The sequence below is a fragment of the Bos indicus x Bos taurus genome, chromosome 5 (assembly GCF_003369695.1).
Source record: "Bos indicus x Bos taurus breed Angus x Brahman F1 hybrid chromosome 5, Bos_hybrid_MaternalHap_v2.0, whole genome shotgun sequence".
NCBI classification, from domain to species: domain Eukaryota; kingdom Metazoa; phylum Chordata; class Mammalia; order Artiodactyla; family Bovidae; genus Bos; species Bos indicus x Bos taurus.
The window spans coordinates 94,083,252-94,102,711 of record NC_040080.1 but is presented as its reverse complement, the minus strand read 5'-3'; the positions used below and the strand labels follow the sequence as shown (position 1 = coordinate 94,102,711).

General features: G+C 42.4%; 1 pseudogene; it reads right to left on the bottom strand.

Moving 5' to 3' along the window:
* Positions 1 to 6,947: 6,947 nt before the first annotated feature.
* On the bottom strand, positions 6,948 to 7,048 carry LOC113893826 (annotated as a pseudogene).
* Between the last annotated feature and the right edge of the window lie 12,412 nt (positions 7,049 to 19,460).

The following is a 19,460-nucleotide window of genomic DNA, read 5'->3' as shown; positions in this document are numbered from 1 at the left end:
AGAGGAGAGTGAAAAAGTTGGCTTAAAGCTCAACATTCAGAAAACGAAGATCATGGCATCTGGTCCCATCACTTCATGGCAAATAGATGGGGAAACAGCGGAAACAGTGTTTATTTTGGGGGGCTCCAAAATCAGTGCAGATGGTGATTGCAGCCATGAAATTAAAAGACGCTTACTCCTTGAAAGAAAGGTTATGACCAACCTAGATAGCATATTCAAAAGCAGAGACATTACTTTGCCAACAAAGGTCTGTCTAATGAAAGCTATGGTTTTTCCAGTGGTCATGTATGGATGTGAGAGTTGGACTGTGAAGAAAGCTGAACGCCGAAGAATTGATGCTTTTAAACTGTGGTGTTGGAGATGACTCTTGAGAGTCCCTTGGACTGCAAGGAGATGCAACCAGTTCATTCTAAAGGAGATCAGCCCTGGGTGTTCTTTGGAAGGAATGATGCTAAAGCTGAAACTCCAGTACTTTGGCCACCTCACTCGAAGAGTTGACTCATTGGAAAAAACTCTGATGCTGGGAGGATTGGGGGCAGGAGGAAAAGGGGACGACAGAGGATGAGATGGCTGGATGGCATCACTGACTCGATGGACGTGAGTCTGAGTGAACTCCGGGAGATGGTGATGGACAGAGAGGCCTGGCGTGCTGCGATTCATGGGGTCGCAAAGAGTCGGACACGACTGAGCGACTGAACTGAACTGGTGGTACAGTGGATAAGAATCTGCCTGCCAGTGCAGGGGACACGAGTTTGATCTCTAGTCCAGGAAGATTCCACACACCACAGAGCAACTAAACCCGTGAGCCACAACTATGGAGCTCACACGCCACTACTACTGAAGCCATTGTATCCAGAGCCTATGCTTCACAACAAGAGAAGTTACTGCAATGAAAAGCCTGTGCACTGCAATGAAGAGTGGGCTCCACCTGCAGCAACCAGAGAAAGCCTGTGTGGAGCAACGAAGACCCAGTGCAACCAAAAATAAAAATAAATAAAATGTTTTCTTTATTTTTTATGTTTGTTTCTTATGTATTATTTGTGTGAAAAGTATTATAAACCTATTACGCACAGTATTATATAGCCAATTGTGTTAGTTGGATACCTAGGCTAACTTTGTTGGACTTATGAACAAATTGGACTTTCGAAAGCACTCTCAGAACAAAACTCATTTGTATGTAGGGTACTTACTGTACTTAATTCTGTTTCAAGTCCACTAGGTCACTTTTCATATTTTCCCTGTAACTGTTTTCTGACTTGTCTTGTATTCCTGAGAATTTCAGCATCTGAAGTCGTCATGAATCTGTTTCTGTTGTCTGGTTATTGCTGATTCTCTTTTATGGTGCCTTCCCTCCCCTGTGCTTGCTTATTCATTGCCTTTGAAGAATAACTTGTGGACAGTTTTGAAGGTTAGGATTAACGTGTTTTCACCAAGGGAGGATTTGCGTTTTACCTTTGCCAGATGCCTAGGGAAATACTTGTTTGGCATTATTGTAAAATTCAAGGTTTGAGGTTTTCTTTGATTACCTAGGTAATGTAAATTTGGCTACAAATCCGGCTTGCTCAGAATTTCCCCCCTGCTGTGTTCAGCACCAGGGACACTTTCTTGCAGTCCTTCAGGAGGTAGAAGAAAAAGTAGGTGCACTTCTGTTTCACCCTTACCCTAAGGATGTAACCCTTTGATTCTTCAGTATGTTATAGGAAAGGTTTCCTATCAGACTCCCCGTGTTAGCCAATCCTGAGTTTTAACTTCTGAGACCAGAGTTGAGTTTGCCTTTATCAGCAAATACCTTCTGGTCAGAACTTGCCTCTTTATTCCACTTACCACTTTGAATTTTCACCTTTCATTAAATTTGGCCTAATATTTCCTTACTATCTTGTCAGCTTTTTGACGCTTTTAAGATGTTTTAAATATTTCATCTAGCATTTTTAGTTGTTTTCAGCAGGAAATTTGATTCAAATAACCTAGCCTGTCATGTTTCCAGAAACTGAAGTGGTTTTTGTTTTGTTTTGTCCGTTTTAACAGATTTCATTCAATAGCCTCTATAAGCAATTCAAAGTAGCATTGATTCTGTTTTTATCTGGGGGGGGAGGGAGGGAGGGAGTGTTGTTTGTTGTTTTTTCTGGCTGATGTGTCTTCCCCAAAAAAGAACCTAATTTCTCAAATTCAAGAAATTAAAAACATATTGTACAATATGAGACTTTATTTTATGAGGATTCATATATAAACCAACTTCTTTTCTGGGAACTTATTTTGGGAAGATACAACTTCACCTTATATTTAGGCCAAAATGGTATATAAAGAGTTTTTAATAATACCCAGCATAGAGTAGGTATTTCATAAATATTCATCTCCCCCCAACTCCTTTAGCTCTTCAGGGATCCCCTTTAAAAATATCTAAGTGGTTCAGTTATTTAAACTAATGTCGGTCTGTCTCTGCTTAGGGTAAGTGACATGGTCAGTGTGACATTTTCTAGGCCTCTTCTAGTCAACAGTAGTAATCACGTGGATTACACACACACACAGCCACATAACCTTATAAATGACTGGGTTTTATGCTCTTTTATTTTACAGGGATTGTTATGAAGCATAACAGCCAATATAACATAGAAGAAATTTGAGTTCCATTTAGAAAATGAAGATTTTTTTTTAGCTCCAGATAAGAACTAGTCTTCTTTATTTACTCACATAGGACTTGGGGGTTTCTAAGAAAGAAATGAGTAAGAACTACATGTAGTCTTTTTTAGTGACTCTAGTGAAGGTGGGCCCATCTTCCTGAGGTAGAATAAGCATATTTCTAGGATACAGGGTCACTGTACAAAGGATGTAAGGCTTAGGCCAAAGCCATTTCCCTACCCTCTAAAACATATCCCAGGTATTTCTATATACAAGATTGCCCTCCCTGGTCCTTGCTACAAATTCCCAGTCATTACCACCAGCTCTACTTACACGCTAAAATGGCTTTTTCAAATCCCTATTAGTTAGGTATCTCTCTTGGTCCTTTTTTTTTTTTTTTCCTGTCTAAAATAGAAACTCATTTCTTAGTTCTGGAGGCTGGAAGTCCAAGATCAAGGTGTTGGCAGGGTTAACTTCTTTTGTGGCCTCTGTCCTTGGCTTGCAGGAGGCCATCTTCTCCTTGGTCCTCACATGGTTCTTTCTCTGTGAGTTCCAATCATGTCTCTGAATTTATGTTTCTTTTATTCTCTGATTTCCCTGCTTGTAGAGTTCTGTCAATAATTGTGGAGGAGACCAAGAAGGAAAGGAAAACACAAATTCATAATATTTAAAGTGGTCTCAGAGATGACCTAATGCAACACTTCCCTGTCCAAACAGTTAACTGAAAGGCCAGAGAGGTTATGAGTTGCCCAGAGTTACAGACCCACACGAGAAGCCCGGGTCGGTTCTTGACTTTTGTGTTATTCTACACCCCTGTAATACTCTGCTACCGGTCCCCTGTCTGCTCCTCAGGACTTTTTTCATCTGGACTTCATATTAAAGACAATGAACTGAAAGACAATATTGTCTTCGTATTAAAGACAGTAAAGACAAGCACAGATCTTGAGGCCAGCTGAATGAAGTTCCTCACGTTGCTGAGAGAGGGAATCAGAAGGACTTGGAGCACAGATGTGCTTAGGAAAGGCAATTGATAGGGAGAGAGAGAGAAAATGGAACAGGGCCTTAAAGTCACAGAAAGTCAGGAATGATGAGACATGGAAAGGCATCCCGGACAGAGAAAACTCCATCTGAGGCCTCAGTCCAAAGAAAGGATAAGATATATTGGGGTGGGCCACAATGACAGAGTGACAGAAATGAGGACCACCGGCTCAGGTCGACAGTGCTCAGGGTCGTGAGGCAACATTCAAACAACGTTCCTCTTCTTCTTCTGGTACAAGGAAGACAGACATGAAACTACACTAACATTTGAGAAGCCTTATAAAAGAATTGAGAACTTTCAGCCGAAAAGTTCTAAGAGACACTTGGATCTCCCTTTTTGGGTGGCCGGAGCGGGGGTGGGCAGGGTACGCCAGGCGATCGTACAGGATCTTAATTACCCAACCAGGCATGGAACCCAGGCCCCCAGCAGTGGAAGTGCCAGCTCCTAACCACTGGACTGCCAGGGAATTCCCTGGATCTCCCTTTTCACAGTGACAAGTATGGGTTAGAATTGCCAAAGGAAATTGAAATTAGACAGCAAAGGCAAAGAGCTGTGCACGTTCAACCAGAAGATGCTGAAAATTGAGGAAATCTTGAAACAAGGTCTAGAGGAGACAGCCTTCAGTCTGGGATGGGTTAAATTCAGTCCTGCCTAGAGGCAGAGGGAGGGTTGAAATGTCCTGTCATAGAGTCTGAAAGTCTGGATCAAGGCCGATTCATTCACTGAAACAAAGCATCTCATTATGGAGAGAGGTGGAGAACAGCAGGAAAAATCCCCAACCTATTTGCCTGGGGCTTCAAAGCAGTGTAGATGCTTTCTGGCTTGATCAATTTTAGGCTCTGATTATAACAAAAAAATTTTCAGCTAAATCAAAGTGAAAGAACACCCCATGATGCTATCACAGAGATTGAATCTCATTTATTGGGGATTTAACAACTGGGAATAACTTGCAACAATTTAGGCACCATTGGGAATGGAAACAGAAAGAGGGATAAGATTATCGCTTGGTTTGGGGATTTAGGAGGCAGCTCTGAGGCCCTGGAGCTTGTCAGGGAGCATTGGTTCAGTGAGGGTCCTCCTAGCCTGGTGGCTGTGCAGGAACCCGCTTCTGGGAACCCGCCTCGAAGGCTGGGTGTGTCCGAGCGTGTGCTGAATTCTTGGCTTCAATTACAGACTAGCAGGCGGCTGAAGAGTCTGTCATTGCCGATGTCATCACATTTACAAGATTCATAGGTCCCCTCTCCAATAAGACCCAAGAACCAGGGCCTCTCCACACCTGCAGCCATGGCCCACCGCTGCATGCCGTGTGAAGAGGTGGGGAGTAGATGTGAGGATCTGTCTGGTGCATTCATGCAGTCCCAGCAGGGCGAAGAGGAAATGGGACCTGGGAGAATTTACACCAAGCTCCCACTGCCCTGGTAAGGCCTCCATGTTATAGGCCAAAAAAATCTTCAAGGGAAAAAGATTTTTATTTATCTGGGATGAAGTCAGAAGTATAGATAAGATGAGCTCTCAAGCATTCTTTCCATTGAAACACTTGATGATACTTTCATGGTCTATGGATTGTCCTCTGCCCATTAATATCCATTTAAATTCTTCTCCTGTCAACATCCTGGGGGATTCAGAAGAGTGTGGCTGCTCAGTCTGTCTTCTTCAACTGATTGTTTCTAGGCTCTGCCCTGGGGATGCCATTAGAGAACTGACAAGCATGGGGAACCAGCTTCTCCTCACAGAGCGAAACTCCCAAACAACCAGCCCCACATTCCTCTCTGACTCATGCCACCAACCCCCCCCCCCTCCCCACCCCCAGTGCCCAACAGGTCAGTGGGCTGAGAACCCTGCTACATCTGAAACAATTGCAGCTGGAATAAGATGTCTATTCTGATAGCCCTGGATCACTCCCTGGCCTGTGCCCTAGGTATTACCACAAGATGCAGTCAGTGATGGGCAGAGGATGTCAACAAGGGATCTGCCCTCGGGCTGCCAGCCTCACCTGAAGAGATCTGATCTCAGTCTGTGGCTCATCTCTGATTCCTCCACTTGCCATAGTACAGATTCCTCCCAGCCCCTGGAAAGGCACTTCTCATTATCCAAACCAGTAGATAAGAGCAGAGGCATACGGAATTCTTTCATTTGTTGACTGGCTACTATGTGCTCAGTCCTGTGACAAATGTTGAGTGTGAAAGGGTGCATGAAATAAATATAAGTCTTGCACGAAGCTTACCATCTAGGGGTAGAGGCCACTATTAAACAGACTCCCAAATAAATATATAAGCTCAAAATGTAATTAACATTACCAAAAAAAGTGAGTGAAATATATGCATATTACTTTATCTACATAAAGTTGCTCACATACAAACACTTGCAAACATACCATCTGTGTCTACCCCTCATGGTCTTTCCTTTGCTTTTAAAATTCATTTATTTGGCTGCCTTGGGTCTTAGTCGTGGCATGCGGGAATCTTCGTTGCAGTGCATGGACTCTCCAGTTGTGGGGCCTAATTGCTCCGCCGTATGTGAGATATTAGTTCCCCTGAAAGTTGTTCAGTCATGTCCAACTCTTTGCAACCCCATGGACTATATAGTCCATGGAATTCTCCAGGCCAGAATACTGGAGTGGGTAGCCGTTCCCTTCTCCAAGGGATCTTCCCAACCCAGGGATCGAACCCAGGTCTCCTGCATTCCAAGCAGATTATTTACCAGCTGAGCTACCAGGGAAGCCCTAGTAACCTGACCAGGGATTATCAAACCCATGTTTCCAGCACTGCAAGGCTGACTCTCAATCACTGGGCCACCAGGGAAGTCCCCCTGATGTTCTTTCTGACACACTGTTTCTGCCAAACCCAAGGCAGTGCAAGTATGGAGTCTGCAAAAACCCACCAAGTGGATAATCCACAAATCAGGAATAAAGACTTTACCCAACGTCTATATGAAAATTCACCTTGATTAATCATCTAGATATGAAAATCATATCAGAATTGATCACAAAATTCCATGTGCACATCTAGGTGAATAAACTTCATCTTCATTTTCCTCAAGGTTTTCTATCTCTGAATTAGAAAAGCAAAAAAAAAAAGTTTTTTTGAGAAACCAAAAAGGCATGCAGCCATGGTAAGAGAGATATGAAAAATGAGTTCAAGTCCTTCTGGCTTCCTCCAGCTAATTCCTGTTCTGAAATCACTGAGTCTTAGGCCTTCAGAACTTTGGAGGTCTCCACATCTGTTTCATCACCTCCAAAATCATGCAGACAGTTGGTAATTGACCTAATTCTTCTAGTTTCTCAGATAAAAGGAACTACACAATTTCCTTTATGAATGTGCATGCCATTCTTGCACAGGAGCCATGCTAATCTTCTCCGGTATTATTCCAATTTCTTTTATTTTTAATTTTAAATATTTATTTATTGCTGTGCTGTTGGGCATGCAGGCTCTTAGCTCCCCCACCAGGGATTGAACCCATGCCCCATGCTGTAGAAGTGCAGTCTTAACCACTGGACCACCAGGAAATCCCCTTATTCCGATTTTAGTATATATGCTGCCAAAGCACACACCACAGTTTCTTTCAGTCATCTCAATAATCCACTTTGTTGGGAAGTTCTTCTTTCTTTTGTGTTTCTACTCTTTCTTTCCCCACAAAATTTAATTCTTTTGTTGGTATTTTGTCTTTTAAACCTAAATATATCGAAGAGAAGAATATCTTTTCTCCTCGTTCATATTTAAGCATTATATGGAAAGTGGTCGTCTCTTCCTTCTGCTTCAGAGGAAATTCCAGCAGAGGTTCAAGGTGAAAATATCATAAAAGTCCTGGAAGCTAGAGCCGGTCCTCTCTTTCCCTATGGTGATGGTTTAGTCGCTAAGTCATGTCCAACTCTTGCGACCCCATGGACTGTAGCCTGCCAGGCTCCTATATCCATGGGATTCTCCAGGCAAGAATGCTGGAGTGGGTTGCCATTTCCTTCTCCAGGGAATCTTCTCAACCCAGGAATTGAACCCGGGCCTCCTGCACTGCAGGTAGATTCTTTACCAACTGAGCTATGAGGGAAGATCTTCCCCTATAATAGCTAACAGAACCCAGATTTAGAAGACCTCTCTGACTAAATCTAAAGGCAGTTTCTCCATGAATATTTCCTCCCCTCAAGCAGGGTCAGTCCAGAAAGGCAAAAGTTAACAGACAGACACCAGGTGTGAAAGTTTCTTTGCCTTACCTTGAAGCCTTGTTATGCAGGAGAGATGGGTAGACAGGATGCAAGAAGCATGTGACTGGGTAAGCTCATTTCTGTAGAGTCATTCTATGATTCCAGAGTAGAACCAAGCAAAGGGAAGAACAGAGTTCTTGTGAATAAATAACTACGGCTGAAATTTAAGCAATATTTTGAAAAAAAAAAAAAAAAACCAGACCCTTGGGCTTATATTATCCTTGATCTTTGTTCCTTCCCTCATGTTAGCAGAACCCTTATGTCAGAGTTCCAAACGCCTTAATACCCTTTTCTCAAAAGCTGAGGGGAAGAATAAAAATTTTAGTCCTCCTAAAGCTATTTTATTTATTCCCCTGCCTTCAGCTAGGAAGACACATCAACCTAGGTTGATCATGTCCACCAATTCTACTCTAATCTCTCACTGAACCTATTTCTTTTTATTTTTCCTACTTAGACCTTGTGCTTCAGCCAAGATAACCCACTCACCAACTCCCACATCCCCACTCATTCCCACATCTAAGCCTGTGATTGACTATCATCTCCTATCCCCTAGAATGTTGTCTTCATGGCCTCTATTTTCCACATCTCCTATCAAAACCCAGCTGCTCAAAACCCTTTCCTCCAAAGAGCCTTTCTTTATTAACTCCAAGTAACTGAGATGACTTCTTTGCTCCATTTTAGTTTTTCAATAATATTTAATTGCATAAGCAGCACATATGCATATTTATATATAACAGTAGGAGGAATGTTTTCTGTCTCATTTGTTAAAAGTTTAAGTTCTGTGAAGGTAAGAAGTAGGGCTTCTGTTTTTTGGGGGGAATATCTAGTCTCCCCAAGAATCAGACACAACTGAACTGACTGAGCATGCATGCATGCTTACATCTAGTCTCCCCACCTCCATCCTTTGAGTTCTTCAGTAAATGCTAAAACTGTTCATCACAGGATGAGACATAAAACAACATTTCTATATCAAGTTCTGAGAGATGGACCAATGATGAGTAGCAATACTAAGAACGGAGAGAGTGGCCAACAAAGAAGAGAAATCCTAATTGTGCCCTCAGTCAGAGACTTCTAGGATTTTGACACTATTTGGGGACATCTGATTAAGTAGTTTTCCATAGCAAACCAGTATCTAAACTACCACTCAGAAAGAACATTGAGTATAAGCTATATACAGGGAGGAACATAGAACAGCACCTAGTACACAGCAGATGCTCAACCAGCATCTGAGGATGGAAGGACTGGTGTAAAGAAAGGACTGAGGGAGGAAGAAAGGGGTCAAGAAAGTCAACAGCTTCTAAATCTCTCTTCATTGTCACCTGTTAATATTGGTTGACTTTCTGAGCAAGAGAAAGCCAGCCAATAACTTCTCTGACTGGAGAAACTGGAGGCTGCACAGGTGCATGCAGAGTTAATAAGACAAGAAATACCTATAAGGGGGCATTCCCTGGATGATGGAAAACAGGACACAGAGAAATAGGAGCATCACTAAAGATCTGGGCTGAGGTCTTGCCACCCAGGCTGGGAAGGATGAGGAAAGATTAAGGACATTTCCGGAAGGTTATCAGAGAAGACTTTCGCCAGGAAGTTCAGTTCAGTTCAGTCGCTCAGTCATGTCCGACTCTTTGTGACCCCATGAACTGCAGCATGCCAGGCCTCCCTGTCCATCACCAACTCCCGGAGTCCACCCAAACCCATGTCCATTGAGTCAGTGATGCCATCCAGCCATCTCATCCTCTGTCATCCCCTTCTCCTCCTGCCCTCAATCTTTCCCAGCATCAGGGTCTTTTCAAATGAGTCAGCTCTTCGCATCAGGTGCCAAAGTATTGGAGTTTCAGCTTCAGCATCAGTCCTTCCAATGAACACCCAGGACTGATCTCCTCTAGGATGGACTGGTTGGATCTCCTTGCAGTCCAAGGGACTCTCAAGAGTCTTCTCCAACATCACAGTTCAAAAGCATCAATTCTTCGGCGCTCAGCTTTCTTCACAGTCCAACTCTCACATCCATACATGACCACTGGAAAAACCATAGCCTTGACTAGAGGGACCTTTGTTGGCAAAGTAATGTCTCTGCTTTTTAACATGCTGTCTATGTTGGTCCTAACTTTGCTTCCAAGGAGTAAACGTCTTTTAATTTCATGGCTGCCGTCACCATCTGCAGTGATTTTGGAGCCCAGAAAAATAAAGTCAGCCACCGTTTCCCCATCTATTTGCCATGAAGTGATGGGACCAGATGCCATGATCTTCGTTTTCTGAATGTTGAGCTTTAAGCCAACTTTTTCACTCTCCTCTTTCACTTTCATCAAGAGGCTCTTTAGTGCCTCTAACTTTCTGCCATAAGGGTGGTGTCATCTGCATATCTGAGGTTATTGATATTTCTCTCGGCAATCTTGATTCCAGCTTGTGCTTCCTCCAGCCCAGCATTTCTATAGGAAGAGGAGATAATAAATCAGGGTATGGCAAGAAAGAGGCTACAAGGACTTCCCTGGGGGTCCAGTGGTAAAGACTCCACCTTCTAATGTAGGGGATGCAGATTCGATTCCTGGTCAGGAAACTAAGATCCCACATGCGGAGGCAGGGGGCAGCGGCTAAGCCCACTCACTGGCCACTAGAGAGCCTGTTCCCCCTAATGAAGACCCAGCTCAGCCAAACAGAGAAAAGAAGCTACAGAATTGAACACAGAAGACTAGGACTGAAGAAATTACCCATATAGACCTTCAGAAATGAGAGAGGGTAATGATAGAAACAATCTAACAGTTTAATCTTAGAACAAAAAGGGCTTGTTGAAGTCAGGAGACCTAAGACGGTGGGGAAGTGAGTAGTTGATGGGAAGAATTGTCAAGAAACCCAGGAGGTTAGATTTGTCTTTTCTTAAGCATATGGAGCCGTCAAAACATCATATTTTTTTCCTACCAGAAGCACAGGGGAGCAGAGCCATCAGCCCTTCCTTAGGCACCGGACAGGAAAAGCGCTGTCAGCGACATTATTGTAGCATAAAGAAACAAGCAGGGTGCCAGGAGTGAAATGAATCTTGCCTGGAGAATCCCAGGGACGGGGGAGCCTGGTGGGCTGCTGTCTATGGGGTTGCACAGAGTCAGACACGACTGAAGCGACTTAGCAGCAGCAGCAGCAGCAAGCAAGTACACTGCCCTTTTTGCTGACATACAAAATCCTTAAACTGATCCCTTTCCCAGAAATCAGTTTCTTCTCACCTTCAGGCTCCTCTTCCTTGATCCTGGTTTCTCCCCAGTAGCTCGCCAGAGCCATCCCTACAAATGCCTTTTGTCATGCAGGAAAGCTAACCTCAAACCAGTCCAGAAACTTTCCAAGGATGGATCTGCTTTCGGAGTCCTCTGAAACCTGTCAGTTCCACTGCACTTAGATTATTTTAATGCTCAGCTCTTACAATAGACAGAGATGAAGAACACCCAAAAACAAATTCAGTCAGTACAAAATGGTGACTCGGTTAGAGGAGAACTGTAAGAGCAAAATGAACATAAAAGCAAGGCCCTGGGAACTCCCCTGGGAGTCCAGTGGTTACGACTCCACACTTCAATGAGGGGGCTGCAGGTTTGACCCCCGGTTGGATCCCACATGCTGCTTGGCTGAAAAACAAAGCACACAAAAAACAAGGCCCTGATTTCCAATTAATTGATATTTCTTGAGCACCTACTGTCCAAAGCATTATGCAAAGCATAGGAAGGGATACAAAGTCCAAAAATACACAATCTCTACCTTCCAGAAGTTTACAGTCTAGTAAAAGAGACATATAAATATATTACATACATTTTTCCAGTACAAAACAGTGCTATTACAGAGGTTCAAAATAATGTGACATTCTAGTTGGAAGAGAGACAGAAATAGTGGTCACTTGAGAGATCTAGGAAGTATTCTTGCAGGAGAAGATTTTTAAGTTGGGCTAAAATGAAGGATAGGACCTTGATAAGCCGATGAGGGAAAGGATGGCATTCCAGACAGAAAGAACAGTATGTGAAAATTCTGGAAGCCGAAGAGCATAGAACAAGTTCAAGAACCCCAAGACCCATGAGGTTGTAGTCTAGGTTACGTAAAGGAGCGTAGAGATAAATACAGGCAGTGTCACTATGGAAGACTCTGAAGATCAAGCTATGGAATCTGGACTTTATTCTGCATGTAACGGAGAACCAGGTAATCACAAGAGACACTCCATATTTTTTCAAAATTTCCAGGTAACTGACTCCATTTCTGAAGTTTGAGAATGAACAATCTCTAAGTTATCACAAGGAAAGTCGCATTTCTCATGGACTCCACCACGGAAGCTACTGTCTTTATCAGGTTCATCTGCATCTATCCGGCTCCACTGGAAGTAAAAACTGGAGGCTGAGGAAGCAGGTGCAGTCTCCCTCTTCGGGAGGCCTTCCACAGAAGAGAGATTTTTATTCACCTAAGAAGCTGGTGGGAGTAGTTTTTCTCTCAGTTTTTCGTGGCTCATTTAGATGGCCACGAAAAGTTCCTTTACGGATATAGGGAGCCAATAGGGCAAGGGGCTAAGTGCAAATAACATAATGTTGAGAATCTGTGAAACAGTGGAGTCCTAGGAGTCAGGTAAGGCCAATTAAAGCAGCTTTATCCCCTAGAGGAGGGCATGGCAACCCACTCCAGTATTCTTGCCTGGAGAATCCCACGGACAGAGGAGCCTGGTGGGAGACAGTCCACAGGGGCACAAAGAGTCAGACACGACTGGAGTAACTAACACTACTGCAGAGGAGACTTTCAGGACCAGGCTACTAAGAGGAGAGGGACAGGGTTGAACAGAGAGGACAGAGAAACAGTACTAAGGTTGAAGAAAGAGGAAACTGGCCTGTCAAAATGTCTGAAGGCAAGTACTGGCAAGCATATGTGGTGAGTGTCATGTGTGGGAGAGAGAGAACAAATGAACTCAGCTGGAATGGACAGTCTGTAACATGAGCCAACAAGGACTCAGTCCACGGGTAGATCGGTTTCCAGCACAGAACCTAGGTCAACACTGGATGTTATGCTGGTCTCTCCAGAAAGGGAGGTAGGAATTTCAGTCTTCATTTTTCCTTTATATTTAATACTTCTTCAAGACGTGGGTTACATTCCTAGTTGTTCTGACACTGACTCATCCTCCTGTAATGAATCTGCGTGTCCTAGTATATGATGCTGTTTATTGTACTGAGGGACAAAGTGACGTGGGGGCAAAGAAGACTATGGGGCCCAAATTCAAATTATACTTAAGAATGAAGTTCTGCTCGGGCTAAAATTATACTCTTCATCTTCTGCTCCCCCTGGTCATCCCTAAATCAGGTGAGGGAGTGGTCAGATGTGGGAGTTACAGGTTATTACAGAATGACTTCAGAAGGACTGCATTGCTTGGGATTAACTGCCTCTCATAGCCCAGACTCCCTAGGTTAAGGCACAACTTTCTTGCTTCCAATCCCATCTGAATTCACAGAATCAAGTAGCCACGATGGGAATTTGCTGAAGAGCCTGACTATCAGAGTAGAAACTGCTCGTTGACCATTCTGTGCAACCAGTGAAGCCATGTTGACCTAAGCCATGAAGAAAAGTTTTGCTGAGTAGAACCAAATGTTCATACAATCCAACTGCAATTAGAGGCTGGGGACAAGGTGTCCCTGAAACCCAGCCGAGGAAGTCCTTCTGCACGTTCTCTCTAAGCTCTGTATTCTACAACAGAAGACAGTTAAAAGGGGGGTGCCCCACACCCTTCTTGTAGGAAAAAGGTACATTTTGGGACAGTTTGGAAGCATCAAAATGGTAAGCAATTTTAGGGTACAATTAAGACCTGGCTGCTCAACCCTACAATAAATTACCATCAAAGGCACTCACACGTCAATAGGGGAAAGAAAAAAAAAACACAAGTGCTTGCAAGACTATGTGTGTTTGATGCTCATAAAAAAGATAAAAATATAGGTCATCATCATGTAACGAGCTTGTAGGTGTCAGAACGTGTGCTGTTGGGGGAGGCAGGGAGGAGAAGTAGAGGGGGATCAGAAAACCAAAAAGGAACTGGAAGTCAGACTGTATCCCCAAGTTCTTCCCCGAGGTCAAAGAACGAAGGGTGGGCAACAGGGACACAGAAGGACACATCTCCCATGTTTTATTTCTCGGGACATCCCCTTCCCTGCTCCCCCTCGCTGGATTTCCGACATATTAATCACCTCTCCCATTTTGAAATCAGCAGGTCAGGCTATTATTCAAGCATTGTTAATGACACCATAGGCCAAGGTATCAATTAGGCAAGTTGGGATAAGAAGAGCAGAGAATGGGCTGGCCAGAGAGAAGAACACATGTCTGTTTTTGTGTAGGTAACCCACGCGACAGCAAGGGCTCCCAACTCTCCTTTTCTGCTCCCCTTAAAGGCAAATGCACTGAATTCCCTAGTCAAGACCTAAGCCAAAGCTAGGATAGTGGGGTCACAAGAGCCCCCTCATCCACTCAGTCGCCCCTTGACTAGGTTTCAGCTATCACTGGAATCACTCAGCAAGTCACTCGGCATAAGCAGGCAAAGGGCCACAGTTGACCAGTGATGAGGGGAGTTATTCTTGTGGTGGGCGCCCAGCATCACGGGAGGAAATGCATCTGCAGTCCATACTCGGAACTTCCTTTAAAAATCTCGCTCAAGATCTCTCATCCAGAAAGGTGTTTTTTTGTTTGTTTTTTCAAATAAAGAAAGTCTTTCTATTTGTTGATTCTTTATTTATTAAGTCCAAGAGCTCACTAGCATTTTTCTCATCGAACTGTTTCCTAAAGACCAGCAATTAACTCTTTTCTCCCCCTGCCATGTCTCTCTGCCTCCATACCTGCCCTTACCCCTTCCTTCTGTCAAGATAGGCTCTGTTCTGGATGGGAGAGGAGTTTGGGGGAGAATGGATACATGTATATATATGGCTGTGTCCCTTTGCTATGCACCAGAAACTATCTCAACATTATTAATTGGCTATACTTCAATATAAAATAAAAAGTTTTTAAAAAGACAGGCTCTTGTTTAGAACAAATGGGTGAGAAGATAATTGAAATTGGGATTCTTGAAAAATGAAGGGAACCAAGACTAGAATCAAAACTACAGCATGTGTGTGCACGCTAAGTAGCTTCAGTTGTGTCTGACTCTTTACGACCCTATGGGCCGTAGCCTGCCAGGCTCCTCTGTCCACAGGATTCTCCAGGCAAGAATACTGGAGTGGATTGCCGTACCTCCTCCAGGAACTGCAGCATAGTAGGAGTCAATTTAGTCATCAAGATGTCCAAGTTCCTTCCCATTATATACTTAGGGAGGTTTTCAGAGTCTTTTGTTCCTAGACTCCAATCTTCTTGAGTCATTCCCCAGCTCTTTCTCACCTTGCCACTCTCCAGATGGATACAAGTTCTCCGTGGCTTTCTTCCCACACCCACCAATTATCCAGATCTTCAGGCCAATGTGGGAGACTAGAGAAGGATACAAGGTTGATATTTCATATTTTTAATGTCATTTGCACCAGAAGAAGGTGGCTAAGGTAACCCAGTTCCAAATACCACAACCAAAACTGGAACCCTCAGTCAAAGATACTCATATTTGGAGTCTTGAAGGCACAGTTCTTACTTTTTAGATAGGCTAAGAGACTGAACAGGCCTCCCAGGCCTCTTCTCAAAAGACTTCACTCCTTGGGTTCTCTTTTGCCCTTATTCTCTGTCCTTTTTCCTCCTCTGCCTTTCCTGCACCTTTACCCTAAACTCCAAAGCACTAAGTTTACAGTAGCCAACAGACAATAAATTAACAAACTTTCAAAATGCAGTGGCCAGGATTTTTAAGATGAAGAACCAAAAAAGAAAAATTCAGTTAGCTTGTAGGTTCCCTAAGGGCAGGCACTGTATTATAATTTTCTTTTTTCAATAAAAGCTTTATTGAGATATAATTCATGTACTATATGATTCACCTATTTAAAGTGTACTGTTCAATGTTTTTAATATACTCACAGCATTGTGCAACCACCATCACGATCAATTTTAGAATATTTTCATCACCCCAAAAGGAAATCTCATAGATCTTGTCTCCCATCCCCCACTCCAAGAATCCTAGCTCTGGGAAATCACATCTACTCTCTTACTTCATAGATTTACCTACTTTTAACACTTCATATAAATGGAATCATGTGATATGTGGTCTTTTGTGACTGACATCTTTCTTTTAGCATAATATTTCAAGATTTATCCATGCTGTGGCATGGATCAGTTCTTCATTCCTTTTTTATTGCTGAATAATTGCGTTTTGTGAATATTTCACATCTTATTTATCCAGTTGTTGAAGGATATTTGAGTTGTTTCCACTTTTAAGCTATTATGAAAGTTCATTCTGCTATGAAAGTTCATAGACACATTTTATATGACATATGTTTTCATTTCTCTTGGGTATATACTTAGGAGTGGAGCTGCTGGGTCATATGGTAATTCTAGGTTTAACAATTTTCAAAAACCACCAGACTGTTTGCAAAGCAGATGTATCATTTTATATTTCTACCAACCAGGGTTAAATTTTTTCCAGCTTTCACCAACACTTATTAATATCTTATTTTTTATTATTATAGCCATATTCTAGTGATTTTGATCTGCATTTCTTTGATAGTTAACAACACTGAGCATATTTTCATGTGCTTATTGGCATGTATTTCTTCTTTGCAGAAATGCCTATTCATATCCTTTACTCGTTTGGGCTACTTGTTTTTATTTTTGAGTCATGAGAGTTCTTTATGTATTCTAGATACAAATCTCTAATCAGATAAATGATTTGCAAATATAGTCTCCTATTCTGTGAATTATCTTTTCACTTTCCTCATGGTATCCTTTGAAGCAAAAAGTATTTAATTTTGATGAAGTCCATTTATGTATTTCTCTTAGGGTTACTTTATCTAAGAAATCATTACTTAATCCAAAGTCATGAAGATTTACACCTATGTATTTTTTTTAAGAGTTCCACATTTTTAACTCTTACATTTAGGTCTTTCATCAATTTTGAGTTAGTTTTTGCATATTGTGTGCAGTAGGAATCCAATTTAATTTTCTTGCATGTGGCTGTCCATTTGTCCCAGCACCACTTGAAAAATCTATCCTTCCTCCATCGAATTTTCTAGGCCCAATGTCAAAAGTCAATTGACCATAAATGTGAGGGTTTCTTCCTGAACAATCTTTCTATTCCATCGATCTATATGTTTTTCTTTATGCCAGTACTGTACTCTCTTGATTACTGTACTATTGTTGTAAGTTTAAAAATCAATAAATCTGAGTCTTCCATCATCATTCTTCTTGTTCAAGATTGTCTGGGCTCTTTTGGGTCCCTTTGGTTTCTATACGAATTCTGGGATTAGCTTTGTCAGTTTCTACAAAGAAGTGAAATGAGATTCTGTTGTAGGCATTATGTCGAATCTGTAGATAAATTTGGGAAGTATTGCCATGAACATGGGATGTTTTTACATTTATTTAGGTTTTCTTTAATTAAGTTTCAACAGTGCTTTGTAGTTTTCAGAGTATAAATTTTTCAATTCTTCTATGAAATTTATTCCTAAGCATTTTATTATTTTTAATGCTATTATATATGGAATTGTCTTTATTAAATTCACTTTGGGATTGTTTATTCAAGTATTATTTTTCTTTTAAATACTATAGTGATGAGCATAATTATTTACGGAGCACCTAACTATGCAGAGAGTGCTCTGCTAGGTTGAATGGGAAATAAACAGTGTAACACTTGTGATTCCCAGATGGTCCAGTGGTTAAGAATCTGCCTACCAACCAAGGGGACACATGTTCGATCCTGGTCCAGGAAGAACCTGTATGACACGGGGCAGTGAAGCCTGTGGGCCCTAAAGCCTGTGTTCCCAAACAAGAGAAGCCACCACAATGAGAAGCCCTTGCACTGCAACTAGAGTAGCCCCAGCTCACCACAACTAGAGAAAGCCCGAGTACAGCAACTAGGACCCCGAAATAAATAAGCAATAAGTAAATAAACACATTTTTTAAAGGGTGTAAGATTTGGTTCCTAAATTCAAGAAATTTACGATCTAGTTAACTAGAAACAATGCTTTACACTCTTTTCACCTGTACATTTTTTTGAAGTATTTCAAATAGTTCATCTTAATCCTGACAATGCCATTCATTCATTCATTTATTCAAATGTATTTATTGGTTGACTGGCCAGTGCATGGAAGCACTGAACATTCTGGGAATTAAATGGAGAGGAAAATAAACACAGTTCTTATCTTCCTGAATATACCTTTCAAGTTAGGAAGACAGATCTTAATCAACTACAAGTTACACACTATGAAAAGTACCACCACAGTAAAGTACACTGAATAGTAAATAGGGCAGGAATAGCTCTACCCATTTTGCAGAAGACAAAACAGAGGTAAGCAAGCACCTGAGTGTTCTAGAGGCAAAGAGCAAATGAATTCTGTGAGAAGGGTTAGGCCCTTCGGCTTTTAACATGGAGTTGCTTGATTATAATCCAACATTTGGTTTTATTTCCTCTCTTCAGCCTAAGGTCAGGGGATGTGAGGAATCAGCAGGGATGTGAGGCCTCCTGTTCCAATCAGGTCAGGACACTTCAGCCACCAGTCTCCCTCTCTGCTTGGCTCAAGAAGAGAAATAGTCTTCCTTGTAGAACATGATACAGACCCTGGTCCCTGCCTGCCGTCCCACTGCTCTAAGTAAAGGGTAGTTTTCTTTTCTTTTCTTTCTTTCTTTCTGGCCACACTGTGGGGCTTGCAGGATCTTAGTACCCTGACCAGGGATTGAATCTGGGCCCTCAGCAGAGAAAGCACAGAGTCCTGACCACTGGATCTCTAGGAAAGTCCCTAGGATGGCTTTAAACTGCTGGTCAGCACGGGCCAAAGTAAACCAAATGGATTCTTTCCTATCATTTCACTTTCTCGGCATTCCAGCCTCCTCAGCACTAGTTAACCTGTCCTAACTTTTGCAAAAAACTGTCTCACGTTATAAATACTCTTCTAGATAACTTTGAAATACTTTTTTAAAGATTCACAGAAAATTGGGATAGGACAGAGTTAGAGAGAGATGGTGGCTTCCCAGATGACTCAGTGGCAAAGAATTCGCCTGCCAGTGCAGGAAACATGGGTTTGATTCTTGGGTCAGGCAAAGGAGGGCATACCAACCCACTCTAGTATTCTTGCCTGAAAAATTCCACGGACGGGGTGCCTGGCGCACTATAGTCCATGGGGTCGCAAACAGTAAGACTCGACTGAGTGACCGGTCCCAAGTGAGCTGATGACTATTTTATGAGTGGATTCGAGAAGAAAACTTTGGTTTTATTTCTTCTGGGTGACACGCATACTGGGAGGAGGGACAGTGTATTTAATTAACCAAGGAAGCAGAGGTCTGGCACCAGCCCAGGATCTTGCCCTGACTTCATCTTGACAAGCAGCAGCGGGGCCAAGTCACAGACTGTAATCATGGAGCCTGATCCAGAACCCAGACCTTCAGACTCCTATTCCAGTGCTTCTGTCACTGCAATTCCAGAGACTTAATAAACCCTTGACCAATTCATTCAACAAGCAGAATATCATACTGAGGACTAGAATGTATGAAAATAACATTCTGGCT